General features: G+C 41.1%; 1 protein-coding gene across 3 annotated transcripts in view; it reads left to right on the forward strand.

Moving 5' to 3' along the window:
• The first annotated feature begins 17315 nt into the window (after positions 1–17315).
• The window catches only part of VAMP7 (vesicle associated membrane protein 7), an 86196-nt gene continuing 77102 nt past the window's right edge, over positions 17316–26409 (forward strand). For all 3 annotated transcript variants that reach the window (XM_012106120.5, XM_012106119.5, XM_012106121.5), the window contains exon 1: positions 17316–17438. The gene's annotated coding sequence lies outside the window, so the exon portion shown is untranslated. The remainder of the gene's footprint in view (positions 17439–26409) is intronic.

The following is a 26409-nucleotide window of genomic DNA, read 5'->3' on the forward strand; positions in this document are numbered from 1 at the left end:
TTTATCACAATTGGCTTTCTGTCATATGGTTTTTGTTTTAGCCACTGTGAGACTGTGCTTCTTCTGTCTGCCATCTGAAGGATGAAGCTAAGAGGCTTGTGTAAACTTCTTGATGGGAGGGACTGGCAATGGGAAAAACTGGGTCTTACTCTGGTGGATGGGGCCTTGCTCAGTAAAGCTTTAATCCAGTTATCTGCTAATGGGTGGGATTGCACTCCCTCCCTGGTAGTTGTTTTGCCTGAGACGACCCAGCCCTGGGGTCTATGAGCTCTATGGTAGGGTTAATGGTGAATTCCAAGAGGGTTTACACCAAGGGGGAACTTCCAGTGTCCCTGTCCCTGTGGTGAGCTCCTCCTGACCCATGCCTCCACAGGAAGCCCACCAGCACTAGCAGGTAATTTTGGTTCAGTTTCCTGTGGGGTCACTGCTCTTCTCCTCTGGGTCTTAGTGCATGCAAAATTTGGTTTGTGCCCTCCAAGACTCGAGTCTTTGTTTCCCTTAGTCTTCTGGAAGGCCTATAACCAAATCCCACTGGCCTTCAAAGCCATATTCCCTGGGGATTCCCAGTCCCCTTGTTGGATCCCCAGGCTGAGAAACCTGACATGGGGTTCAGAACCTTCACAGTAGTGTGAGAACTTCTTTGGTATTATTGTTCTCCAGTCTGTGGGTCACCCTGGCAGGTATGGGATTTGATTTTTATCATGATTGTGCACCTCTAACCATCTTGCTGAGGCTTCATCTCTGTCTTTGGATTTGGGCTATCTTTTTTTGGTGGGTTCCAGCATCCTTCTCCCCAGGTAGCTCAACTTGTAGAGAATCTGCCTGCAATGAAGGAGAATTTGTTCAAACCTTGGGTCAGGAAGATTCTCTGGGGAAGGGCATGGCAACCCACTCCAGTATTCTTGCCTGGAGAATTCCATGGACAGAGGAGCCTGGCAGGCTATAGTTCATGGAGTCATAAAGAGTGGGACATGACTGAGCGACTAACACACAAAGCATCCTCCTGTTGATGGTTGTTCAACAGTTAGTTGCAAGTTTGGTGCTCTCACAGGAGATGAGTGCACATCCTTCTACTCTGCCGTCTTGAACCAGAAGCCTAGTAACTTCTAAGAAGGCTTTCTTATCTCTCCTTGCTATTATCTGGAATTCTGCATTCAGTTGGGTATGTCTTTCTCTTTCTCTCTTGCTTTTGGCCTCCCTTCTTTTCTCAGCTATTTGGAAAGCCTCCTCAGACAATCACTTGGCCTTCTTGCATTTCTTTTCTTTGGGATTGTTTTGGTCACTGCCTCCTGCACAATGTTATGAACCTCCATCCTTAGTCATTCAGGTACTTTGTCTATCAAGTCTAGTCCCTTGTATCTATTCATCACCTCCATTGTATAATCATAAGGGGCTTGATATAGGTTGTGCTGGAATGGCCTAATGATTTTCCTGTATTCCTCAATTTAAGCTTGAATTTTGCAATAAGGAGACCATGATCTGAGCCACAGTCAGCTCCAGATCTTTTTTTTTTCCCCTTTGCTAACTGTACAGAACTTCTCAATCTTCTGCTGCAAAGAACATAATCAATCTAATTTCAGTATTGACCATCTGGTGATGTCCATGTGTAGATTTGTCTCTTGGGTTGTTGGAAAAGGGTGTTTGCTACGATCAACATGTTCTCTTGACAAAACTCTATTAGCCTTTGCCCTGCTTCATTTTGAACTCCAGGGCCAAACTTGCCTGTTACTCTGGGTATCTCTTGACTTCCTACTTTTTCATTCCAACCCCCTATGATGAACAGGACATCTTTTTTTAGTGTTTGTTCTAGAAGGCATTGTGTTTCTTCACAGAACCAGCTTCAGCTTCTTTGACATCAGTGGTTGGGGTGTAGACTTGGAATACTGTGGTGTTGAATGGCTTGTCTTGGAAACAAATCAAGATCATTCTGTTCTTTTTGAGATTGCACCCAGGTACTGCATTTCAGATTCTTTTGTTGACCCTGAGGACTACTCTATTTCTTCCAAGGGATCCTTGACCACAGTAGTAGATATGATGATCATCTGAATGAAATCTGTCCATTCTTGTCCATTTTAGTTCACTGATTCCTAAGATATTGATGTTCACTCCAATTTACCTTGGTTCATGGACCTAACATTCCAGATTCCTGTGCAATATTGTTCTTTACAGCATCAGCTTTACTTTCGCCCACCAGACACATCCACAACTGAGCATCGTTTCAGCTTTGACCCAGCCGCTTCTTTCTTTCTGGAGCTATTAGTAATTGCCCTCTGCTTTTCCCCAGTAGCATATTAGACATCTTCTGACCTAAGGGACTCACCTTCTGGCGTCATATATTTTTGCCTTTTCATACTCTTTATGGAGTTCTCAAGGCAAGAATACAGGAGTGGTTTGCCATTTCCTCCTCCAGTGGGCCACAATTTGTCTGAACTCTTCACTATAAGCTGTCTTGGGTGGCCCTGCAAGGCGAATCATAGCTTCATTGACTACAAACATTTCAATTTAAGCTTCTGGTGTCTATGCGCAGCTAGCGGTAATAGAATGTTCACATTCTCACAAGCCATTTACTTCCTAACTGCAGGAGTATAGATCTTTTGTATCCTTAAGTAGGTTTATTTCTAGATATTTTATTCTTTTTGATGCTTTTGTAAATGGGATTGGTTCCTTAATTTCTCTTTCTGATCTTTCATTGTAAGTGCTGTTTTTGTTCAGTCGCTAAGTCAGTCTGAATCTTTGCCTCTCCATAGACTGGAGCACACTGTGGGGTCTAACTCATGCCCATTGAGTCAATGATGCCATCCAACCATCTTATCCTCTGTTGCCCCCTTCTCCTCCTGCCCTCAATCTTTCCCAGTATCAGGGTCTTTTCCAATGAGTCAGTGTCTTTTTTTGTTCCAGCATTTTTGGTTGATGGCTCTCTAGCAGTTGGTTATGATTTTGGTGCCCCATCAAGAAGAGGGTGAGCATCCTTCTACTCTGCCATCTTGAGACCAATCCCTGCTTCACATATTTCTAACCTGCTTGGTATGTGTTGCTCCACAGATGCATCTTAAGACACAAAGCCTCTTAACCCAGCAGCAGTCTCTGTTTAGCATAATTTTCAGACCTTGCTTTTGTAGTCTTCTCTCAGCCAAAAACATTCTCTCTCTTATCTTCGTTTCAGTAACATTTGTCTTACATATTTAGGTGCCCCAGGGTTAGATGCTTATATATTTACAAAAGCTATATCTTCTTGATGAATTTACCCATTTATAATTAACCTACTTCCAATCTTCTGGCAGTTTTTGACTTAAAGTCTATTTTTTTTGGATATACATGTATCCATTCTCCCCCAAACTCCCCTCCCATCCAGGCTACCACATAACATTAAGAAAAGCCATTCAGGCACTCAGAGTCTTTTGATTGGAGAAATTTAATCCATTTAGAGTTAATTATAGATAGGTAAGGACTTTCTGGGTTTCCCAGGTGGTGCTGGTGGTAAAGAACCCATCTGTCAATGCAGGAGATGTAAGAGACTCGGGTTTGATCTCTAGGTTGGGAAGATCCCCTGGAGGAAGACATGGCAACTCACTCCAGTATTCTTGTCTGGAGAATCCCATGGACAGAGGAGCCTGGTGGGCTACAGTTCATACTATCGCAAAGAGTAGGACATGACTGAAGTGACTCAGGATGCACACATGCATACACAGGGACTTACTATTGCCATTTTGTTCATTGTTTTGTGATGATTTTAAAGTTCCTTTGTTTCTTTCTTACTGTCTTCCTCTGTGATTTGATGACTTTTTACAGTGCAGTGCTTTGATTCCTTTCTCTTTATCTTTTGTGACTCTGCTAGAGGTTTTTTTTTTTTTCCCTTTGAGTTACTATTGTTGTTGTTATTTTAGTTGCTAAGTTGTTCTCTTTTGTGAGACCATGGACTGTAGCCCACCAGGCTCTTCTGTCCATGGGATTTTCTAGGCAAGTATACTAGAGTGGGCTGACATTTTCTTCTCCAGGGGATCTTTCCAATCCAGGAATCAAACCCACGTCTCCTGCATTTCAGGCAGATCTTTACAACTGAGCCACCCACTATTAGAGTTATATAAAACAATTTATAAAAATTGTAAAAGTCTAATTTAAGCTGGTAGCAATTTAATTTCAATTGCATACAAGTTGTATACTTTTACTCCTCAGCCCATATTTTGTGTATTGATAACACAATTTACATCATTTTTACAGTGTGTATCTGTTATCAAATATTGTAGCTGTAATTATTTTTAACACTTTTAACTTTTATGCTAGAGTTAAAAGCCATCATGGTGTTGCTAAAAGTCAGACACAACTGAGCGACTTCACTTTCACTTTTCACTTTCATGCATTGGAGAAGGAAATGGCAACCCACTCCAATGTTCTTGCCTGGAGAATCCCAAGGACAGCAGAGCCTGGTGGGCTGCCGTCTATGGGGTCGCACAGAGTCGGACACGACTGAAGCGACTTAGCAGCAGCAGCAGCTGCGGTATTAGAGTATTCTGAATTTAACTATACTTACCTTTACCATTCAGCTTTATACTTTCATATGTATTAATGGAGAAGGCAATGGCACCCCACTCCAGTACTCTTGCCTGGAGAATCCCATGGATGGAGGAGCCTGGTGGGCTGCAGTCCACGGGGTTGCTAAGAGTCGGACACGGCTGAGTGACTTCACTTTCACTTTTCACTTTCCTACAATGGAGAAGGAAATGGCAATCCACTCCAGTGTTCTTGCCTGGAGAATCCCAGGGACTGGGGAGCCTGGTGGGCTGCCGTCCATAGGGTCACACAGAGTCGGACATGACTGAAGCTACTTAGCAGCAATAGCAGCAATGCTATTAATGAGCATTTTCTAATTTCAACTTGAAGAATTCCCTTTAGCATTTCTTGTAAGGCAGGTCTAGTGGTGATAAACTCCCTCAGTGTTTGTTTGCCCATGAAAGACTTTATCTCTCCGTCTCTGGGGGACATCTTTGCCAGGTATACAATTCTTGGTTTGCAGGTTTTCTTTTTTCTTTCAGGACTTTGAATATATATCATCTCACTCTCTCCTAGTCTATAAGGTTTCTGCTAAGAAATCCACTGATAGCCTTATGTATATTTCTTTTGTATATTATGAGTTGTTTTCTCTTGCTGCTTTCAAAATTCTGTCTTTGACTCTTGAGAATTTGATTATAATATGTTTGCTGTTGTTGTTCAGTGGCTAAGCCATGTCCAACTCTTTGAGACCTCATGGGCTGCAGCACACCAGGCTTCCCTGTCCTTCACTATCTTCTGGAGTTTGCTCACATTCATGTCCACCCAGTTGGTGATGCTATCTATCCATCTCATCCTTCTCCTTTTGCCCTCAATCTTTTCCGGCATCAGGGTCTTTTCCAATGAGTTGGCCCTTCACATCAGGTGGCTGAAGTATTGGCCAAAGTACAGTATGTTAAGGTTTAATCTTCTTTTGGTTGATCCTGTTTGATGATCCGAGTTTCCTAGATCTGGATGTTGTGATTTGGAAGTTTCAGCTATTATACTTTTAAATAAAACATCTGTCCCCTTTTCTCTTTCTTGTTCAGGGAGTCCTATGTGTTTATTAGTTTGTTTGATGAGGCCTCATGAATTACATGATGAGGCTTCCCTGATGGCTCAGTTGATAAAGAATCTGCCTGTAATGCAGGAGACCCTGGTTTGATTCCTGGGTTAGGAAGATCTGCTGGAGAAGGGATAGGCTACTCACTCCAGTATTCTTGGGGTTCCCTTGTGGCTCAGCTGGTAAAGAATCCACCTGCAATGTGGGAGACCTGGGTTCAATCCCTGAATTGGGAAGATCCCCTGGAGAAGGGAAAGGCTACCCACTCCAGTATTCTGGCCTAGAGAATTCTATGAATTGTATAGTCCATGGGGTCACAAAGAGTTGGACATGACTGAATGACTTTCACTTCACTTCACTTCTTCACTCTTTTTTATTCTTTTTTCCTCTTGACTGGATAATTTCAAATGGTCTGTTTTTGAGTTCACAGATTCTTTCTTCCATTTGATCAAACCTACTGTTGAAGCTCTCTATTGTATGTTTCATTTCATTCATCATATTCTTCAGCCCCAGAATTTCTGTTTGTTCTCCTTTTATGATTTTTTCCTTCTTTGTTGAAGTTCTCATTTTGTTTTTATGGTTTTTCCTACTTTGTTGAGTTGTCTATGTTCTTTTATAGCTTTCTAAGCTTCCTTAAAACAATTATTTTGAATTATTTGTCAGGAAATTTGTATATCTACATTTCTTTAGGGCAGATTACTGGGAAATTATTGCATTCTTTTGGTGGTGTTATTTCTGTGATTTTATTTTTTAGTCCCTTGAATACTTGCATTGCCTTCTTTGTATTTGAAGAAACTATCACCTCTTCTGGTCTTTACTAACTGACTGCAGGAGAAAAGGATCTTCACCAGTCAGCCTCACTAGGGAATCTGGGGGCCTCTCAGATCTTTCCTATGGATGTGTCTACTCTGTTCCTCTAGTTCCTTCTTGAGGGTAGGGGAGTTTTAGTCTCAATCCTGCAAAGACAGGCCAATTACTGAGGGTCTCCCATTTGTTTCCCCTAGAGTAGTGCCCTGAAGCATTCAAGATTATATACCTTCTCTCAAACCAGCAGAGTTGAGCCAGCTAAATGCATGTACTTGTGCATGGTCTGCAGAAGCTCACATGTACCTTTTATGGGGCAGGCACAGGGCACTAACTCCAGGGGGGTGAGGGATGCATGGAGTTCTGGAGGCACCTATGGACCAGTTGGTGGAGTCTGCAGGTGATGTATCCTACTAGGTTAGTGTATAGGCCTCTTGGTGGAGTCCATGAAGTGGCTAGTAGACTCCATGACTTTTTGTTGAATTCTATAAATCAATTTTTCTGAGTCCCCATTCCTTTTCCCCACTCCTTGCTGCCTCCTGACTACTCACTCTGCCAAAATCTTAAATGTTATGGGTGGAGTGAAAATAAAGTGGGCCTTTGGGGCAGCTACAGAAGCCAGATACTCACTTCCCTCACCATGAGAAAACTCTCAGGCCAAGGGGATCTCTCTTGGCACTGAGCTGTGTTCCCTTTGGGGAAGTTTTACACAGATAAAGTAAAACTGTTCTTATTCTCATCAATGACTTTATTCTTGGATTTTTGCTCCAATGAGGTTCTGAAACCTCTCTATGGACTTCTGCATGCCCACAAAGGTATTCTTGTCATGGGTGATTGTCAAAAATCTGTGTTTCTGTTGGAGGGAGGAGAGCTAAAACCCCTATTTCACTGTCTTGCTGACAGTATCTTCTTGAGCTAGGCTTTTAAACCTGGTTTGTACCAACCAAATGTCATTTTCTTTGTACTCTATAATACCATCTTCTTTGTTAATTATATTCATGTAGAATATGTGTATGAAAATTAAACACATCTTTTCATTTTATTATACCAGATCAAGAGCTTTCAACACAAATGACCCTTCCTTCTTTGAAGTTCTTTCCTACCTCGGCTTCAATCAAACTTTATTTTCCTGGTTTCCCTCCTATCAATGTGGTTATTTCCCAGTCTCTTTTAGTAGGTCCCTCTCTTATACCTGGTCCTTTAATGCTGGAGTACTGAGAACTCTTCTGGACACTTTGCTTTTCAGTTCTACACACATGTCCTAAGAAATGTCATCCACTCTTTACTTTAATTACCACCTGATATGCTGATGACTTCCCCCTTTGAATCTCCAGCATACACCATTTTCTAAGCTCAATAATATACCTAATTGCATACTCTACATCTGCATATTTCAAGTTCAATATGTTCAAAATTGAACTTTTTTTCCCTTAAAGGTGCTCATCCTCTGGGGTTTCCAAACTCAATAAATGGTAATGGTGCTGTGAGCACACTTAGTAGCGTCTGACTCTTGCAGCTCCATGAACTATAGCCCACCAGGCTTCTATGCCCATAAGATTTTTCAGGCAAAAATACTGGATTGGGTTGCCATTTCATCCTCCAGGGGATCTTCCAGACCCAGGGATGGAACCTGCATTTGTCAGTGTTTCTTGCATTGCAGGTGGATTCTTTACCTGCTAAGCCATCAGGGAAGCTTCATAACCATTCAACTACTTAAGCCATAAGCTTATGAATCAATCTTATTTTCTCCTTTTTCTTCATCCCATATGTGTGTATTTGTGTTATTCACTCAGTTGTGTCTGACTCTTTGTGACACCATGGACCATAGGCCCATCATGCTCCTCTCTCCATGGAATTCTGCAGGCAAGAACGCTGGAGTGGGTAGCAATTCCCTATCCCAAGGGATCTTCCTGACCCAGGGATGGACCCTGGGTCTCCTACATTGTGGGAAGATTCTTTACCATCTGAACCACAAGAGAAGCCCATCTCATACATCTGCCTGCAGTGTGAGTGACCTGGGTTCTATCCCTGGTTTGAGAAGATCCCCCAAAGAAGGGAATGGCTATCCCATATATACAATGGATCAAAAAAAGTCCTGTCAATTTTACTTTCTTAAAGAAACTCTCCAATTTATTAACTTTCCTAGGTCTCCCAAACCATACCTGCTAACCACAAAGTTATTAATAATGTTTAATTGTACTGCTCCAATACTTTCTTAACTAGTTTTAAAATAAAACCTTTTGTCACCATCCAATATTTTCCCTACATAGTAAAGAGTAAAAAAATTTAATTCAAATTTGATTATGTCATTAACTTGATTTTCATTGTTCTTTGCAGCCCCCCTAATTACTGTATCAAATTTCTTAACATTGTCATGTCACTGCCTAGTTCTCTCCTATCTCATGTCTTACATTCTCCCCTCACTTTATTCCAGGTATACTGGCCTTCTTTCATTTCCGTGAACATACTAAGCTTTCTCTTGCTCAGACATTTGCCCATGTTTGACTAGCTAATCAATTCTCTTCACATAGTTTACTGCAGCTCATTCTTTAGATATTTTAACTATAACTTTTGACTCTGGTCCCTTGAAGACTACATCATGTCCTCATCATATACTTCTATAGCATTCAGTGCTCTCACTACTTAGTTCAGTTCAGTTCAGTCTCTCAGTCATGTCTGACTCTTTTCTAAATCCAGCTTGAACATCCATAAATTCATGGTTTATATCCTGTTGAAGCCTGGCTTGGAGAATTTTTTTGCTACTAGTAGTAGCATTACTTTACTAGCGTGTGAGATGAGTGCAATTGTGCAGTAGTTTGAACTTTCTTTGGCATTGCCTTCCTTTGGGATTGGAATGAAAACTGACCATTTCCAGTCCTGTGACCACTGCTGAGTTTTCCAAATTTGCTGGCATATTGAGCGCAGCACTTTCACAGCATCATCTTTTAGGATTGGAAATTGCTCAACTGGAATTCCATCACATCCACTAGCTTTGTTTGTAGTGATGCTTCCTAAGGCCCACTTGACTTCACATTCCAGGATGTCTGGCTCTAGGTGAGTGAACATACCATAGTGGTTATCTGGGTCATTAAGATCCTTTTTTTAGAGTTCTTCTGTGTATTCTTGCCGCTTCTTCTTTATATCTTCTGCTTCTGTTAGGTACATACCAGTTCTGTCCTTTATTGTGCCCATCTTTGTATGAAATATTCCCTTGGTATCTCTAATTTTCTTGAAGAGATCTCTAGTCTTTCCCATTCTATTGTTTTCCTCTATTTCTTTGCATTGATCACTTAAGAAGGCTTTCTTAGCTCTCCTTGCTATTCTTTGGAACTCTGCATTCAGATGCTTATATCTTTCCTTTTCTTTTTTGCCTTTAGCTTCTCTTCTTTTGTCAGCTATTTGTAAGGTCTCCTCAGACAAACACTTTGCCTTTTTGCATTTCTTTTTCTTGGGGATGATCTTGATCACTGCCTGTACAATGTTGCAAACCCGTATCCATAGTTTTTCAGGCACCTTATCTATCAGATCTAATCCCTTGAATCTTTCTGTCACTTCCACTGTATAATCGTAAGGGATTTGATTTAGGTCATACCTGAATAGTCTAGTGGTTTTCCATGCTTTCTTCAATTATAGCCAGGACATGGAAACAACCTAGATGTCCATCAGCAGATGAATGGATAAGAAAGCTGTGGTACATATACACAATGGAATATTACTCAGCCGTTAAAAAGAATTCATTTGAATCAGTTCTGATGAGATGGATGAAACTGGAGCCGATTATACAGAGTGAAGTAAGCCAGAAAGAAAAACACCAATACAGTATACTAACACATATATATGGAATTTAGGAAGATGGCAATGACGACCCTGTATGCAAGACAGGGAAAGAGACACAGATGTGTATAACGGACTTTTGGACTCAGAGGGAGAGGGAGAGGGTGGGATGATTTGGGAGAATGACATTCTAACATGTATACTATCATGTGAATTGAATCGCCAGTCTATGTCTGACGCAGGATGCAGCATGCTTGGGGCTGGTGCATGGGGATGACCCAGAAAGATGTTATGGGGAGGGAGGTGGGAGGGGGGGTTCATGTTTGGGAATGCATGTAAGAATTAAAGATTTTAAAATTTAAAAAATAAAAAACTAAAAAAAAAAAAGTCTGAATTTGGCAATAAGGAGTTCATGATCTGAGCTGTAGTCAGCTCCCAGTCTTGTTTTTGCTGACTGTATGGAGCTTCTACATCTTTGGCTGCAAAGAATATAACTGATCTGATTTTGTGATTGACCATCTGGTGATGTCAAATACATCAGAAATATAAAGGTCCACATGTAGTCTTCTCTTGTGTTGTCGGAAGAGGGTGTTTGCTATGACCAGTGCATTCTCTTGGCAAAACTCTGTTACCTTTGTCCTGCTTCATTTTGTACTCCACGGCCAAACTTACCTGTTACTCCAGGTATCTCTTGACTTCGTACTTTTGCATTCCAGTCCCCTATGATGAAAATAACATCTTTTCTCTTTTTTTGGTGTTAGTTCTAGAAGGTCTTATAAGTCTTCATAGAACTGTTCAACTTCAGCTTCTTCAGCATTATTGGTTGGGACATAGACTTGGATTACTGTGATATTGAATGGTTTGCCATAGAAACAAACAAATCATTCTGTTGTTTTTGAGATTACACCCAAGTACTACATTTTGGACTCTTTTGTTGACTATGAGGTCTACTCCATTTCTTCTAAGGTATTCTTGCCCACAGTAGTAGATATAAAGGTCATCTGAATTAAATTCGCCCATTCCAGTCCATTTTACTTCACTGATTCCTAAAATGTTGATGTTCACTCCTGTCATCTCCTGTTTGACCACTTCCAATTTACCTTGATTCATGGACCTATCATTTAAGTTCCCTATGCAATATTGGATCGCAACAAATTGGAAAATTCTTTAAAAAGGTGGGAGTGCCACCACCTTATCTGTCTCCTGAAAATCCTTTATGCAAATCAAGAAGCAACAGTTAGAGCTGGACATAGAACAATGGACTGGTTCAAAATTGGGAAAGGAGTACGTTAAGGTGGTATATTGTCACCCTGCTTATTTAACTTTTGTGCAGAGTACATCATGAGAAATGCCAAGCTGGATGTATCACAAATTGAAATCAAGATTGTTGGGGAAAATATCAACAACCTCAGACATGCAGATGATACCACTCTAATGGCAGAAAGGGAAGAGGAACTAAAGAGCCTCTTGATGAGGGTAAAAGTGGAGAGTAAAAAAGCTGGTTTAAAACTCAACAATTAAAAAACAAGATCATGGCAGATGGTTCCATCAGTTCAAGGCAACTAGAAGAGAAAAAAAATGGAAGCAGTGACAGATTTTGTTTTCTTGGACTCTAAAATCACTGGGAACATGAAATAAAAAGACATTGTTAGTCTCTTGGTCACGTCTGACTCTTCATGATCCCCATGGACAATAGCCTACCAGGCTCCTCTGTGCTTGAAATTCTCCAGGCAAGAATACTGGAGTCAGTAGCCATTCCCTTCTCCAGGGGATCTTCCTGACCCAGGGATCAAACCCAGGTCTCCTGCATTACAGGCAGATTCTTTACCATCTGAGCCACCAGGGAAGCTATGACAAATCTAGACAGTGTATTAAAAAGCAGAGGCATCATTTTGCAGACAAAGGTCCACATAGTCAAAACAATGGTTTTTCCAGTAGTCATGTGCAGATGTGTAGGTTGGACCAATAAAGAAGGTTGGAGGCTAAAGTATAAATGCTTTCAAACTATGGTACTGGGATAGACTTTTGAGAGTCCCTTGAACTGCAAGGAGATCAAACCAGTCACTCCTAAAGGAAATCAACCCTGAATATTCACTGGAAGGAGTTTTGCTGAAGCTCCAATACTTTGTCCACTAGATGGGAAGAGCTGATTCACTGGAAAAGACCCTCATGCCTTGAAAGATTGAAGGCAAAAGGAGAAGGGAGCAAGAGAGGATGAAATAGTTGGATGGCATGACCAATTCAATAGACATGAATTAGAGCAAACTCTGAGATAGTGAAGGACAGAGGAGCCTGGTGTGCCATGGTCCGTGGGGTCGGCAATAGTGGGACATGACTAAACAACAACAACAACATAGTGCCTACCAGCACTATGGCTGTGTGTGGCCGTTCGACTGAAAAATAATAAATCATCAAAAGTTGGATGCTGCAAATGCTTGGTACATTATGAGAAGCACTGTTCTATTGCAGGTGGAAAGAAATGGCATGTCCTTGGTGTGATGAGAAATTTCACTGCTATGTGGGATAGACAGTTCAGTTCAGTCGCTCAGTCATGTCTGACTCTTCGCGATCCCATGAACCACAGCATACCAGGCCTCGCTGTCCATCACCAACTCCCAGAGTCCACACAGACCCATGTCCGTTGTGTCAGTGATGCCATCCAACCATCTCATCCTCTGTCGTCCCCTTCTGCTCCTGCCCTCAATCTTTCCCAGCATCAGGGTCTTTTCAAATGAGTCAGCTCTCCACATCAGGTGGGTCAAAGTATTGGAGTTTCAGCTTCAACATCAGTCCCTCCAACCAACACTCAGGACTGACCTTCTTTAGGATGGAATGGTTGTATCTCCTTGCAGACCAAGGGACTCTCAAGAGTCTTTTCCAACACCACAGTTCAAAAGTATCAATTGTTAGGTGCTTAGCTTTCTTTATAGTCCAACTCTCCCATCCATACATGACTACTGGGAAAACCATAGCCTTGACTAGATGGACCTTTGTTGGCAAATTAATGTCTCTGCTTTTTAATATGCTGTTTAGGTTGGTCATAACTTTCCTTCCAAGGAGCAAGAGTGTTTTAATTTCATGGCTGAAATCACCATCTGCAGTGATTTTGCAGTCCTCAAAAATAAAGTCTGATACCGTTTCCACTGTTTCCCCATCTATTTCCCATGAAGTGATGGGACCAGATGCCATGATCTTAGTTTTCTGAATGTTAAGCTTTAAGCCAACTTTTTCACTCTCCTCTTTCACTTTCATCAAGGGGATCTTTAGTTCCTCTTCACTTTCTGCCATAAGGGTGGTTTCATCTACATATCTGAGGTTATTGATATTTCTCCCAGCAATCTTATTCCAGCTTGTGCTTCCTCCAGCCCAGCATTTCCCATAATGTACTCTGCATATAAGTTAAATAAGCAGGGTGACAATATACAGCCTTGACGTACTCCTTTTCTTATTTGGAACCAGTCTGTTGCTCCATGTCCAGTTCTAACTGTTGCTTCCTGACCTGCATACAGATTTCTCAAGAGGCAGGTCAGGTGGTCTGGTACTCCCATCTCTTTTAGAATTTTCCACAGTTTATTGTGATCCACACAGCCAAAGGCTTTGGCATAGTCAATAAAGCAGAAATAGATGTTTTCTGGAACTCTCTTGCTTTTTCCATGATCCGGCGGATGTTGGCAATTTGATCTCTGGTCTCTCTGCCTTTTCTAAAACCAGCTTGAACGTCTAGAAGTTCACAGTTCACGTATCGCTGAAGCCTGGCTTGGAGAATTTTGATCATTACTTTACTAGTGTGTGAGATGAGTGCAATTGTACGGTAGTTTGAATTTTCTTTGGCATTGCCTTTCTTTGGGATTGGAATGAAAACTGACCTTTTCCAGTGCTGTGGCCACTGCTGAGTTTTCCAAATTTGCTGGCATATTCAGTGCAGCACTTTCACAGCATCATCTTTTAAGATTGGAAATAGCTCAACTGGAATTCCATTACCTCCACTAGCTCTGTTCATAGTGATTCTTCCTAAGGCTCACCTGATTTCACATTTCAGGATGTCCTGCTCTAGGTGAGTGTGAGTGATCACACCTTCATGATTATCTGGGTCGTGACGATCTTTTTGTACAGTTCTTCCGTGTATTCTTGCCACCTCTTCTTAATATTTTCTGCTTCTGTTAGGTCCATACCATTTCTGTCCTTTATTGAGCCCATCTTTGCATGAAATGCTCCCTTGGTATCTCTAATTTTCTTGAAGAGGTCTTTCCCATTCTATTATTTTCCTCTATTTCTTTGCATTGATCGCTGAAGAAGGCTTTCTTATCTCTCCTTGCTATTCTTTAAAACTCTGCATTCAAATGGGTATATCTTTCCTTTTCTCCTTTGCTTTTCTCTTCTCTTCTTTTCACAACTATTTGCAAGGCCTCCTCAGACAGCCATTTTGCTTTTTTTTTGCAAATGGAATAGACAGCTTAGAGGTGATTCAGAGATGCTTTGCCAAAGCTGATGTTGGAATCATTGATGGCTCACACCAGCAGAGCAGGATATGTGGCAACATTAACTGGAATGAGCTGCAAAGAGACACTGTTCCATAGTAAAAGGCAATGATTTTGTAGATATTGATAATGTGTTCACTCCCTCTAGTGACTGTGAATTTTGAAGGAGAACAGGTGTTCTCGAGGTAATTTTATTATGAGCACAAATAGGAAGAAAATGTGCCCAAGTCCAAATATCCAGGAGAAAAGAAGCATAAACAGCACTGATGATCAGTGATATATTGCAATAATGTGAATGATTTTGATGTTGCCAAAGCAAAAGTCACTGAATTTGTTTGTGAACTACAAAATAATACATCATGATCCAATCCTGATAAGCAGAATGTAAATCCAAGATCTCTCAGATATGAGTAGAGTTCTGTGTGATATATGTATCTTATTTTAGCCCACCAGACATTTCTCAAGCCTATAGTGTAAGAAAGCTAGTTCATAATCCAGGCTCCATCTCTTCTTGGCTTCGTAATTTTTGTCGTCCGTACTGTTGGGAGATTACATTAGGTTATATAAATCATCAGTTCTATATAGGCTTGTTAACAACAGGAACTGAAATGGAAATTGAAACCTTTATTACAGAATTTCAAACTATCTAAAATCATGTATTATAAAAAGAGATTCCACTCTTCAATAACTTGGAGAAATGGTAACAGAACTTCTAAATTATAAAATTATAAAGCCACCTATTTAAATGGTTCTGCATGCACTCTAGTGTGGATATCCAGAAGCACTTCAAAGAAAGAATCATTTCCAACTTTCTCTGACCCCATGGACTGCAGCCCACCAGGCTTCCCTGTCCTTCACTATCTCCCAGAGTCTGTTCAAACTCATGTCCATTGTGTTGGTGATGTCACCCAACGATCACATCCTCTGTCATCCCCTTCTCTTCCTGCCCTTAATGTTTCCCAACATCAGGGTTTTTTACAATGAGTCAGATCTTCCTATTAGTTGGTCAAAGTATTGGAGCTTCAGCATCAGTCCTTCCAGTGAATAGTCAGGACTGATTCCCTTTAGGATTGACTGGTTTGATCTCCTTTTAGTCCAAGGCACTCTCAAGAGTCTTCTCCAAAACCATAGTTCAAAAGCATCAATTCTTCGGCACTCAGCCTTCTTCATGGTCCAACTCTCACATCCGTACAGACTACTGGAAAAACCATAGCTTTGACTATATGGACCTTTGTTGGCAAAGTGATGTCTCTGCTTTTTAAATACACTGTCTAGGTTTGTCATAGCTTTTCTTCCAAGGAGCAAGTGTCTCTTAATTTCCTGCCTGTAGTCACCATCCACAGTGATTTTGGAGCCCAAGAAAATAATATTTGCCCCTGTTGGTTGGAGAATGTCTATTTGTTTTAGCAACACCTTTGAGAATTTTGACTGGAAAGGGGAGGTTAAGTCTGTGTGTGGTGAGAGGCTTGGGGCGGTTTCTCTCATCTTGTATGTCTGCAGCCATGAAATTAGAAGACAATTGCTTCTTGGCCGGAAAGCTATGACAAATCTAGACAATATGTTAAAAAGCAAAGACATCACTTTGCCAACAGAAGTCTGTATTGTCTGGCTATAATCTTTCCTGTAGTCATGTACAGATGTGAGAGCTGGACAATAAAGAAGGCAGAATATGGAAGAATTAATGCCTTTAAACTATGGTGCTTCAAAAGACTCTACACAGTCCCTTGGAAAGTAAGGAGATCAAACCAGTCAATCTTAAAGGAAATCAATCCTGAATTGATTTGGAAGGACTGTTTGGAAGGACTGATGCCGAAGCTGAAGCTCTAATACTTTGGCCACCTGATGGAAACATCTGATTGGAAAAGACCCCAATGCTGGGCAAGATTGAAAGCAGAAAAAGAAGTCGACAGAGGATGAGATGGTTGGATGGCATCACTGACTCGATGGATATGAGTTTGAGCAAGCTCTGGGAAATGATGAGGGCCTGGTAAGCCTGTCGTGCAGCAGTCCATAGGCTTGCAATGAGTTGGACACGACTTAGCGACTGAACAACAAAGAGCAAAAAAGCAGAGAGCCGTTGAGACGTGACACAGGCGAATTTCTTAGTGGAGTTCGAGTTTATTAGTGGAGCTCAAGTTGGTAAGAAGGAATAGGGATGTAAAAGGGATGAGGGAGTTTACAGCCAATGAGAGTAGTTGATTATTATTATTACTACTACTACTCTACAACTATCATTGAAAGAAATGGGAGAAAGGATTGCTCAGCGACCCAAACCGGTTAAAAAATGTCGTGGTGAAAGTAGAGGGAATTCCTGTCAGATGAATTCTTTCTTGTCTATGAAGTAACAGGTGATGCTACCTGCTGCAACTAAGCAGGGAGACGGTTGGTAAAGCTCAGCTCTTCATTGATCCTACCAACTCAATGCTGGGCTTTTGGTGGCCCTACATGCTCTTCGTTTTCTTTAAGGAATAGCGCTTGATGTGGTTGATGATGAGAACTGTTGATTGAGCAGGCGCGACAGCGTCGGCGATAGGACAGCTGAAACTACCACTCCCAGGATGCAGTGCGGCTCCTGGGAAGTACGAGGACTGGGAACGCCGCCGGCCCCGCCCCGCCTCTCGCTCCCATTGGATGAGCGTTCACATTCCCAGGGGGCCGCGCGCGGGCGGGGCGCTTTTTTGCGGAAGCCGGTGGCGTCCGGTCCAGCCTCCTCTGGGAACCGGCAGCCTGCGACCCGGTGCTGATCCGAGCGGCTCTGTCCTGACGCGGCGAGTTCTCGCACGGTGCCCGGACAGGTAAAAGCAGCGGGGAGAACGGGGTGGAAGGCGGAGAGACGACGGCACGGGGACCGCAGAGGTGCTCACGGGAAGGTGGAATTAGGAGGCAATGGAAGGGTGACTAGGGCTTCTCTGGTGTCGACAGTTCGAATGGTCGGACAGGTCCACTTTGGATTAAGTGCGTTTTATACACCTGAAAAGGCCTCGAGCGAAAGAGTCCGAATGCGTCACAAGTTGTTACAGAAGAGAAAAAAAATGTTAAATTTTCCCTCACTTTGTATTCCACAAGACCCCTTTGTAGGTTTCGAATCTCTTGAGATTTCTTGAATCTTCTAAAAACTCTACGCCCTAGTTTCGATGACGTCACTTTCTGCCTTACCTTCTACTTCTGGGTTTGTAACCCTCTGCGAGCCCTTCCTCCAAGGCCTAGTGTTGTCGTTTCTTCTTCCTCAGTTCAAATAGGAACTCTCTCTCTCTCTGCCCAGACTTATTTCCTCAGCGTCAGACCTATATGGTGATGTTCTTGTTGTTACTATTGGCTGATATTTAACGAACTGAACGGGTACTAGACTCTTGAGGAAATGCTTTACACCTCCCTCCTCCTCCATAACCCTCACAAACAGTTATCTTTATGTTTTATGAATTGCTTCCAGCTACCTGTAACTCCATGGTCTCATCCTCGATCCCAGAGGATACTGTTATGTTTTGGACATTCTTTCACTTTGAATAGCTGTGACTGAAAGCAGAGCCACTCTTATGTTTTACAAACATTTATTGAACAGCTAATATGAGCTAGATGCTCTTCTAACTGCAGGGGATATAGCTGGTAATAAGATAGATCGCTACTCTCCGTAGCTTACATATATGTGAGTGTGTGTGGAAGGGGCAAACAGAAAGAATCAAGATGATGTTATATGGTGGTGGTGGTGAATGCAAAACAGAACAGGTATTTTTTACTTGACAGGGTAATCTCCTGTCTTGAGAAAGTGACAAGGATTAGGTTGGGTCTCAGAGCATCACCCTAAAAGAATATTTGCAATACCAACAAGAATATTCTTGATCTGGGGCCAGATTTCAGGATTTTCATAAACATATCTTCTTTTTCTCCCATATAAATGATTGTTCTTCATTCTTCTGTCTCTTCCAAGGTTATTGCATCAGAATTGGTGGTTTTCTGTCATTTGCTTATTTCCTCTCTGAGAAGAGTTGAGGACTGCATTACTCTCAGCTCAACTCATTTATCTTACTTAGGGAGATAGCTTGGTAATCAAAATATTGTTCTTGCCAGCTCCTACTGGATATAAAGTTATCTACCATTTATGTGTGTGTATGAAAGTCACTCAGATGTGTCCAACTCTTTGTGACCCCATGGAGCCCACCAGGCTCCTCTGTCCATGGAATTCTCCAGGCAAGAATACTGAAGTAGGTAGCCATTCCCTTCTCCAGGGAATCTTCCCCTCCCAGGGATTGAACCTGGGTCTCCAGCATTGCAGGCAGATTCTTTACCATCTGAGCCACCAGGGAAGCCCCCATAAAACCAAAAGATGCTCAGTGTTGATTAATTTATTAAATATTTGAGGGATTATTATATGTAAGGCACTGTGCTGGGTTTTGAGAACCTAGTGAGGATAAAATAGACACTTTGACCTCTCTTCCAAGAAGAAATAATTGTATACTGAGGAAATTCCCAATATACAGTCTGACACCTGCATTTTTTTTATTTTTTCATTGTCCAAGATGAGATAATCACAAGAAATCTTCTGAACAGTTGTGTACATTCTTAGATTATTCACTCTTAAACTTTATTGCATTTATTTGTTTCTGTCTTCCGTATTGTACTCTGGCTCCCTTGAGTATAGTATCCTTTCTCACTGGTCTTCATGCCTCCAGTGTCTGCTATACTGAATGCTTAGAACATGTGTTGAACTGAAATTGAAAGACTACTTGAGCAAATACAAAGTACTTAATTTATGTGAGGCCTTGTTTTTACATATGACCATTATCCTTATCCCTAAATCGTCTCATTTGCCAAATGCCGACTGTTCCATCTCATCCAGCTAGTTCGTGAACCTTCTCTAGCATGTTCTCACTTCTATGCCTTCTCTTGTTCCATGCAGTGTGCTCAGCTGCTTCAGCCGTGTCCCACTCTTTGTGACCCCATGGACTAGCCCACCAGGCTCCTCTGTTCATGGGATTCTCCAGGCAAGAATACTGGGGTGGGTGACCATACCCTCTTCCAGGTGATCTTCCCCACCTAGGGATAGAATCCGGGCCTCTTGTGTCTCATGTATTGGCAGGCAGGTTCTTTACCACTAGTGCCACCTTCCTGAGCACCTTCCATCTCCACCTGCATTTAATTTAATGGGCCAGTTTAATAGTATGGCCCATGATACAAGGGTGGAAAATTTAATTTTCTTAACATATATTCTGTGAAACATCCTGCTAATAAACTGTTGTAAGGATTAAACATAATACATCTCCTTGCAGTAATACAATTAATGATATGGATTGCTTTCTTTTGATTTAGCATTGGCCATTACCATGCACTATGTGGCAAGTTAATTTTTCCATTTCTTTGTTCTGTTTAAATAGTTGCACTACCTTTATTCATATAGTACATTGTAGTATTACTTGGTTTCCACTTGATACAAACACCTTTCAGTATTATTTTCTGTTTAGCTTGAGATAATTTATGTGTTAACGTTATTTTTCCACACCGTCATTTTCAGACTATCAGATAAAAAAAAGTCTCAGCTCTTGTAAATCATTACTGCAAGAGATAAATTTTGTCTCTATAACAGATTTAAAAACACAGCAGGAATACAAGAGTGCTTGAGTCATGATTGTCATGATTTTAGGATGTGCCAACCTAACAGCAGCCAGACATGCTTCCAGTACATTAAAAATTAAGCACTATTATTTTAGGGAATATCTTGGCACCTATGCCTTTGTAAGTCAAGTGCAACACTGAATTGTGTGCCATCACTCATTTAATGGGTATACGTGTAGATAATCCAGGATACTTTATATATTTTTAATGTTATCAAAATAAAAATACAGAATTAAAAAAATTGTCCAAATGCATAGACTTGAGTGTGAGAACCACCAGCTCATCCTTTTTCAATACTCAGTTCTCTGAAAGCATCTTCAACTTCCATTTGAAGATGCCTCCATTGAGGAGGAGCATTTATATTGTTGCTGTGCTGTTTTGTTAGCAGTTTTTTTTAAATGCAAGCAGCCTCTTACTTACAAATGGATATAACCCAAAAATTCCTTTGTAAGATTTTTGAAACTCTGGATGCATTTTTTTCTATAAATAAGGGTATTCATGACATTTTGGTTGTTAGGTCAACCAGTTGCATCTTATATAGCCTTTCATTTAACGGACTAAAAGACCCTCACCACAATTTCTAATAATTCCTCTATAAGAAAAAACTGCATTCAGAATTCTCACTCGGATTCCCCCACAGTATATCTTTTTTTGGGGGGGGATCCCCAGCAGCTGAAACAAAAATGTTCTTTCCTTGGAACTTTCTAGGCAGAAGAAACAGGTCTTTTTAATTGGAGGTTGCCCTTCTGGTCCATTGTTCTAAGGACATGCCTCTAATATGATTAAGGAAAGGGATTAGATAGAGGTTTTTGAGAGGTCAGGGAGGCAAGTTGGGGTGATAATGAATATGTAGAGGGAGGAGACTAGGAGTGATTTGAGAGGAACAGTGAGTTTCCAAGACGGGAATTTGTTGTGTCCTCAAAAAACATGTGTTGAATCCTGACCCCTGCTACCTGTGAATGGGACCTTATTTGGAAATAGGGTCTTTGCATATATAATTAAGATGTAAGTTAAAATGAGATCATACTGGAGTAGGTGTCCTTATGAGAAGAGACACAGAGACTCTCATGTGAAGACATGGACGCACCAGAGAACACCACGGATTGCTGGCAAACCACCAGAAACTAGGAAGAGACAGGGAAGGATTCCCTGCTACAGATTTTAGAGGGAACATGGACCTGCCAACATCTTGATTTGGGGCTTCTGGCCTCCAGAACTATGAGACAATAAATTTCTGTTGTTTTCAACTTTGCATCTTTTGATGTTTTGTCACAGCAGCCACAGGAAACTCATTCAGGATTCTTAGCAGAAATGTAGTGGAATAGGGTTAATGGCTGTGGGACAAAGCAAGGAGTGAGTAAGAGAACAGGGAAGAACTGTGGTAAGACGACTTTCCTTTATGTTTCGTTATCTTTTTTTCTCTTCTCTCTATGGCTTAGAATTTAATTCTTTTTCTTCTTGACTATGATCTTATATAGCACTTTATCATTTATTGGGCATTCACATACTCCTCATTATTAGCAGAACCATATTTTCTGACTTTATATGCAATATTCTTTGTACCATAGTTATTTCCATTATTCCAGTATTCCTTTAGACATTACAGATTCTGTTGCAAGAGCATTGTAGTGGGGGTATGTGAGACTTGATTATAGGTGTGAGTTTTAGCAATACAGGAGTGAATAAGAAATGCTTGTTAGTGACATCTGAGAGGAGAATAAAGTTTCTGTGGCTTTATACCCAGTATGTAATAGTCAGGCATTTTTAAAATTGAGGACTTTTTAAATTGACTAAAACACTGTATGTATAGCTTCCATAGCTATCCTTATATCCACTGTTCTTAGTTATATTCCAAATAATGTCATCCCCCTTCTAGGTGATTTGTATGCTTGTGCGTAGTTGCTCAGTCATGTATCTTTTGTGACCCCATGGACTGTAGCCTGCCAGGTTCCTCTGTCAGTGGAATTTCCCAGGCAAGGATACTGCAGTGAGTTGCCATGTCTTCCTTCAGGGGATCTTTCTGACCCAGGGATTGAACCCTTATCTCCTGTGTCTCCTGCATTACAGATGGATTCTCTACCCGCAGAGCCATTGGATTACACTTTATATAAACTTGAAGATTGCTGTCACATTCCATCTAAGTCTTTTTCATGTTTAATATTTCTAGTCCTCTAGCCATTTTTTTTGGGTGATAACAGTCTCTAAGTCTCTCACCATACTTTGCACTTCTGTCTAGTCTTAATACACTGTCCCAGAATTGAACTCAGTATTATGCATGCGTTCTAACCAACACAGGGCATAATGGCAAGAGTACTTAAAGAAATCAAGACACCCTGTTACTTAATGTAATTTTAAGATTTCATAAGCATAAGCATTTTAAGCAATTACCTCATAACCCTTCATAAACAACTTATGATCCACTAAGACCCTAGATATTTTTGTATTGTTGCTAAAGTCAGTTTTCTTCTTTAAGGCTGCTGCATTTTCATCTCTTTGTCTCAGGGACCGTATGATTTGTCATCACTGTTTCTCTTGTGTTTTTGTTCCATTCCACAGCATGTCTCTCCGACCCTTACCAATGGCCTCCTTCCTTGTAAAAATTCAGTGACTGTTTTACAGTCCTAATGTTATCAGTGAACGGAGCTGGGAGGTGACACTTGTTCCTTCTTGAAGTTTTGTTTTGTTCCCCCCCCCGCCCCCCGCCGCCTTTGGCTTCAAGATCACCACACTTTCCTGGCTTTCCTCTTACTTTCCTGGTTGGTCCTCCTCTGTCTTCTTTGTGGGTCTCTATTCATCTACCTTTGCCTCAACTATTTGGTATACCTTGGGTTTTGTCTTTGGTTTGTCCCTCAGCTGTAGTTATGCCTTTCGTTTTTTTCTGTATGCAGTGTGTCTTCAGCAAAAAATGCATGTTTATTATTGCAGGTCTAGATGAGCTTATCTAGGGTTAAGAGAGTGCAGAACCAGTCCCCATGGGAAGTCAGCATTTAGAGGTCAGCTAGCAGAGGAGGATTCAGCAGGGAGACAGAAGGAGCAGCCAGACCTGTAGGAGTGTTTCCAGAAGGATTGTTATTTAGCTGTGTTGAGTATTCTTGAGAGATCAATTGAGGTGAGACTAGAGAAGTGAATACAGAATTTTGCTATGTAGAGGCTGTTGGTGCTCTTCACAGGCATGGTTTTCTGGAGTGTTGAGAGCAAAAGTCAGATTATAGGAAGCTGAAGAACTACAAGGAGATAGAGATGCAGTGATAGTGTGTAAATGATTTTAAGAAATGGACCAGTACCTGGAGCATGTTAGAGATCAAGCTTTAAAAAAAAATAATTATTTTAATTGGAGGCTAATTCTTTACAATACTGTAGTAGTTTTTGCTATACATTGACATGAATCAGCCATGGGTATACATGTGTTCCCATCCTGAACCCCCATCCCACCTCCCTCCCTGTTTCATCCCTCAGGGTCATCCCAGTGCGCTGGCCCTGAGCTCCCTGTCTCATGCATCGAACCTGGACTGGCAATCTATTTCACATATGATAACATATATGTTTCAGTGTTATTCTCTTAAATTTTCCCACCCTCTTCTTCTCCCACAGAGTCCAAAAGTCTGTTCTTTACATCTGTGTCTCTTTTGCTATCTCTCATATAGGGTCATCATTACCATATTTCTAAATTCCACATATATGCGTTAATATACTGTATTGGTGTTTTTCTTTCTGACTTATTTCACTCTCTATAATAGGCTCCAGTTTCATCCACCTCGTTAGAACTGATTCAAATGCATTCTTTTTAATAGCTGAGTAATAGTCCATTGTATACCGGAGCTTTCTTATCCATTCATCTGCTGATGGACATCTAGGTTGCCTCCAAGTCCTAGATATTGTAAACAGTGCTGCAGTGAACATTGGGGTAACACGTGTCTCTTTCAATTTAGGTTTCCTCGGTGTGTGTGCTCAGCAGTGGGATTGCTGGGTCGTATGGCGATTCTATTTCCAGTTTTTTAAGGAATCTCCACACTGTTCTCCATAGTGGCTGTACTAGTTTGCATTCCCACCAACAGTGTAAGAGTGTCCTCTTTTCTCCGCACCCTCTCCAGCATTCATTGTTTGTAGACTTTTTGATAGCAGCCATTCTGACTGGTGTGAGATGGTACCTCATTTTGATTTTGCATTTCTGGTTTTGATGTGCATTTCTCTGATAATGAGTGATGTTGAGCATCTTTTCATGTGTTAGTCTTATTTGGAGAAATTTCTGTTTGGTTGTATATTTTTCTGGAATTGAGCTGCAGGAGCTGCTTGTATGTTTTTGAGATTAATTCTTTGTCAGTTGCTTTGTTTGCTATTATTTTCTCCCTTTCTGAAGGCTGTCTTTCACCTTGCTTATAGTTTGCTTCTTTGTGTAAAACTGTTAAGTTTAATTAGGTCCCATTTGTTTATTTTTGCTTTTATTTCCAATATTCTGGGAGGTGGGTCATAGAGGATCCTGCTGTGATTTATGTTGGAGAGTGTTTTGCCTGTGTTTTCCTCTAGGAGATTTATAGTTTCTAGTCTTACATTGAGATCTTTAATCCATTTTGAGTTTAGTTTTGTGTATGGTGTTAGAAAGTGTTTCAACTGTTATCTCCTCAAGTATTTTCTCATGGCCTTTCTTTTTGTCTTCTTCTGGGACTCCTATGATTTTAATGTTGGGGCATTTAACATTGTCCCAGAGGTCTCTGAGGTTGTCCTCGTTTCTTTTAATTCTTTTTCCTTTTTTCCTCTATGCTTCATTTAATTCCACCATTCTATCTTCCACCTCACTTATTCTATCCGCTGCCTCAGTTATTTACTGTTGGTTCCCTCCAGACGCTTTTGACCTCTGTTATTGCATTATTCATTATTGATTGACTCTTTTTTTTATTTCTGTTAGATCCTTGTTAAACATTTCTTGCATCTTCTCAATCCCTGTATCTAGTCTGTTTATCTGTAACTCCATTTTGTTTTGAAGATTTTGGATCACCTTTACTGTAATTATCCTGAATTCTTTTTCAGGTAGACTCCCTATCTCTTCCTCTTTTGTTTGGTTTGGTGGGCATTTATAATGTTCATTTACCTGCTGACTATTTCTCTGCCTTTTCATTTTGTTTATTGCTGTGTTTGGGGGTGGCCTTTCTGTAGGCTGGAAGTTTGTGGTTCCTCTTTATTGTGGAGGTTCCTCCCTGTGGATGGGGTTGGACTAGCGGCTTGTCAAGGTTTCCTGGTTAGGGAAGCCTGCGTCCGTGTTCTGGTGGGTGGAGCTGGATCTCTTCTCTCTGGAGTGCAATGAAGTGTCCAGTAGTGATTTTGGGGATGTCTGTGGGTTTAGTGTGACTTTTGGCCATCTGTATATTAATGCTCAGGGCTGTGTTCCTGCGTTGCTGGAGAATTAGCTTGGTATGTCTTGCTCTGGAACTTGTTGGCTCTTGGGTGGAGCTTGGTTTCAGTGTAGGTAAGGAGGCTTTTGGATGAGCTCTTGTTGATTAATGTTTCCTGGAGTCAGGAGTTCTCTGGTGTTCTCAGGTTTTGGATTTAAGCCTCCTGCCCCTGGCTTTCAGTCTTATTCTTACAGTAGCCTCAAGAATTCTCCATCTATACAGCAATGATGATAAAACATCTAGATTAATGGTGAAAAGCTTCTCCACAGTGGGGGACACCCAGAGAGGTTCACAGAGTTGCATGGAGAAGAGAAGAGGGATGAGGGAGACAGAAGTGACCAGGAGGAGAAGGGAGGGAGTCAAAAGCGGAGAGAGCCATCTAGCCAGTAATCAATTCCCTATGTGCTCACCACAGCCTGGAATGCCCAAAGAGATTCACAAAGTTGGGTAGAGAAGAGAAGGGGGAGGGAGGAGATAGAGGTGACCTGTGGGAAAAAAAGGAGAGTCAAAAGGGGAGAGAGGAATCAAGCCAGTAATCACACCCCTAAGTAAAAATGGGTACTGAAGATTAGATTCTTAAAGGTGCAAAATTGATAACAAATACCAAAAAGCAAAGATTAAAAATTTAGAGTAGAGGTTAGACTCTCAATAATACAATATTAAGAATACAAAACAAAATAACAAAAATTATGAAAAATATATGTGAAATTTGCTTTAAAAATAGTCTTGTTTTGCAAGGTGATAGTAGATTATAAAAATGAAAAGGGAGTAA

Source organism: Ovis aries, chromosome X (genome assembly GCF_016772045.2).
Source record: "Ovis aries strain OAR_USU_Benz2616 breed Rambouillet chromosome X, ARS-UI_Ramb_v3.0, whole genome shotgun sequence".
Classification (NCBI taxonomy): Eukaryota; Metazoa; Chordata; class Mammalia; order Artiodactyla; family Bovidae; genus Ovis; species Ovis aries.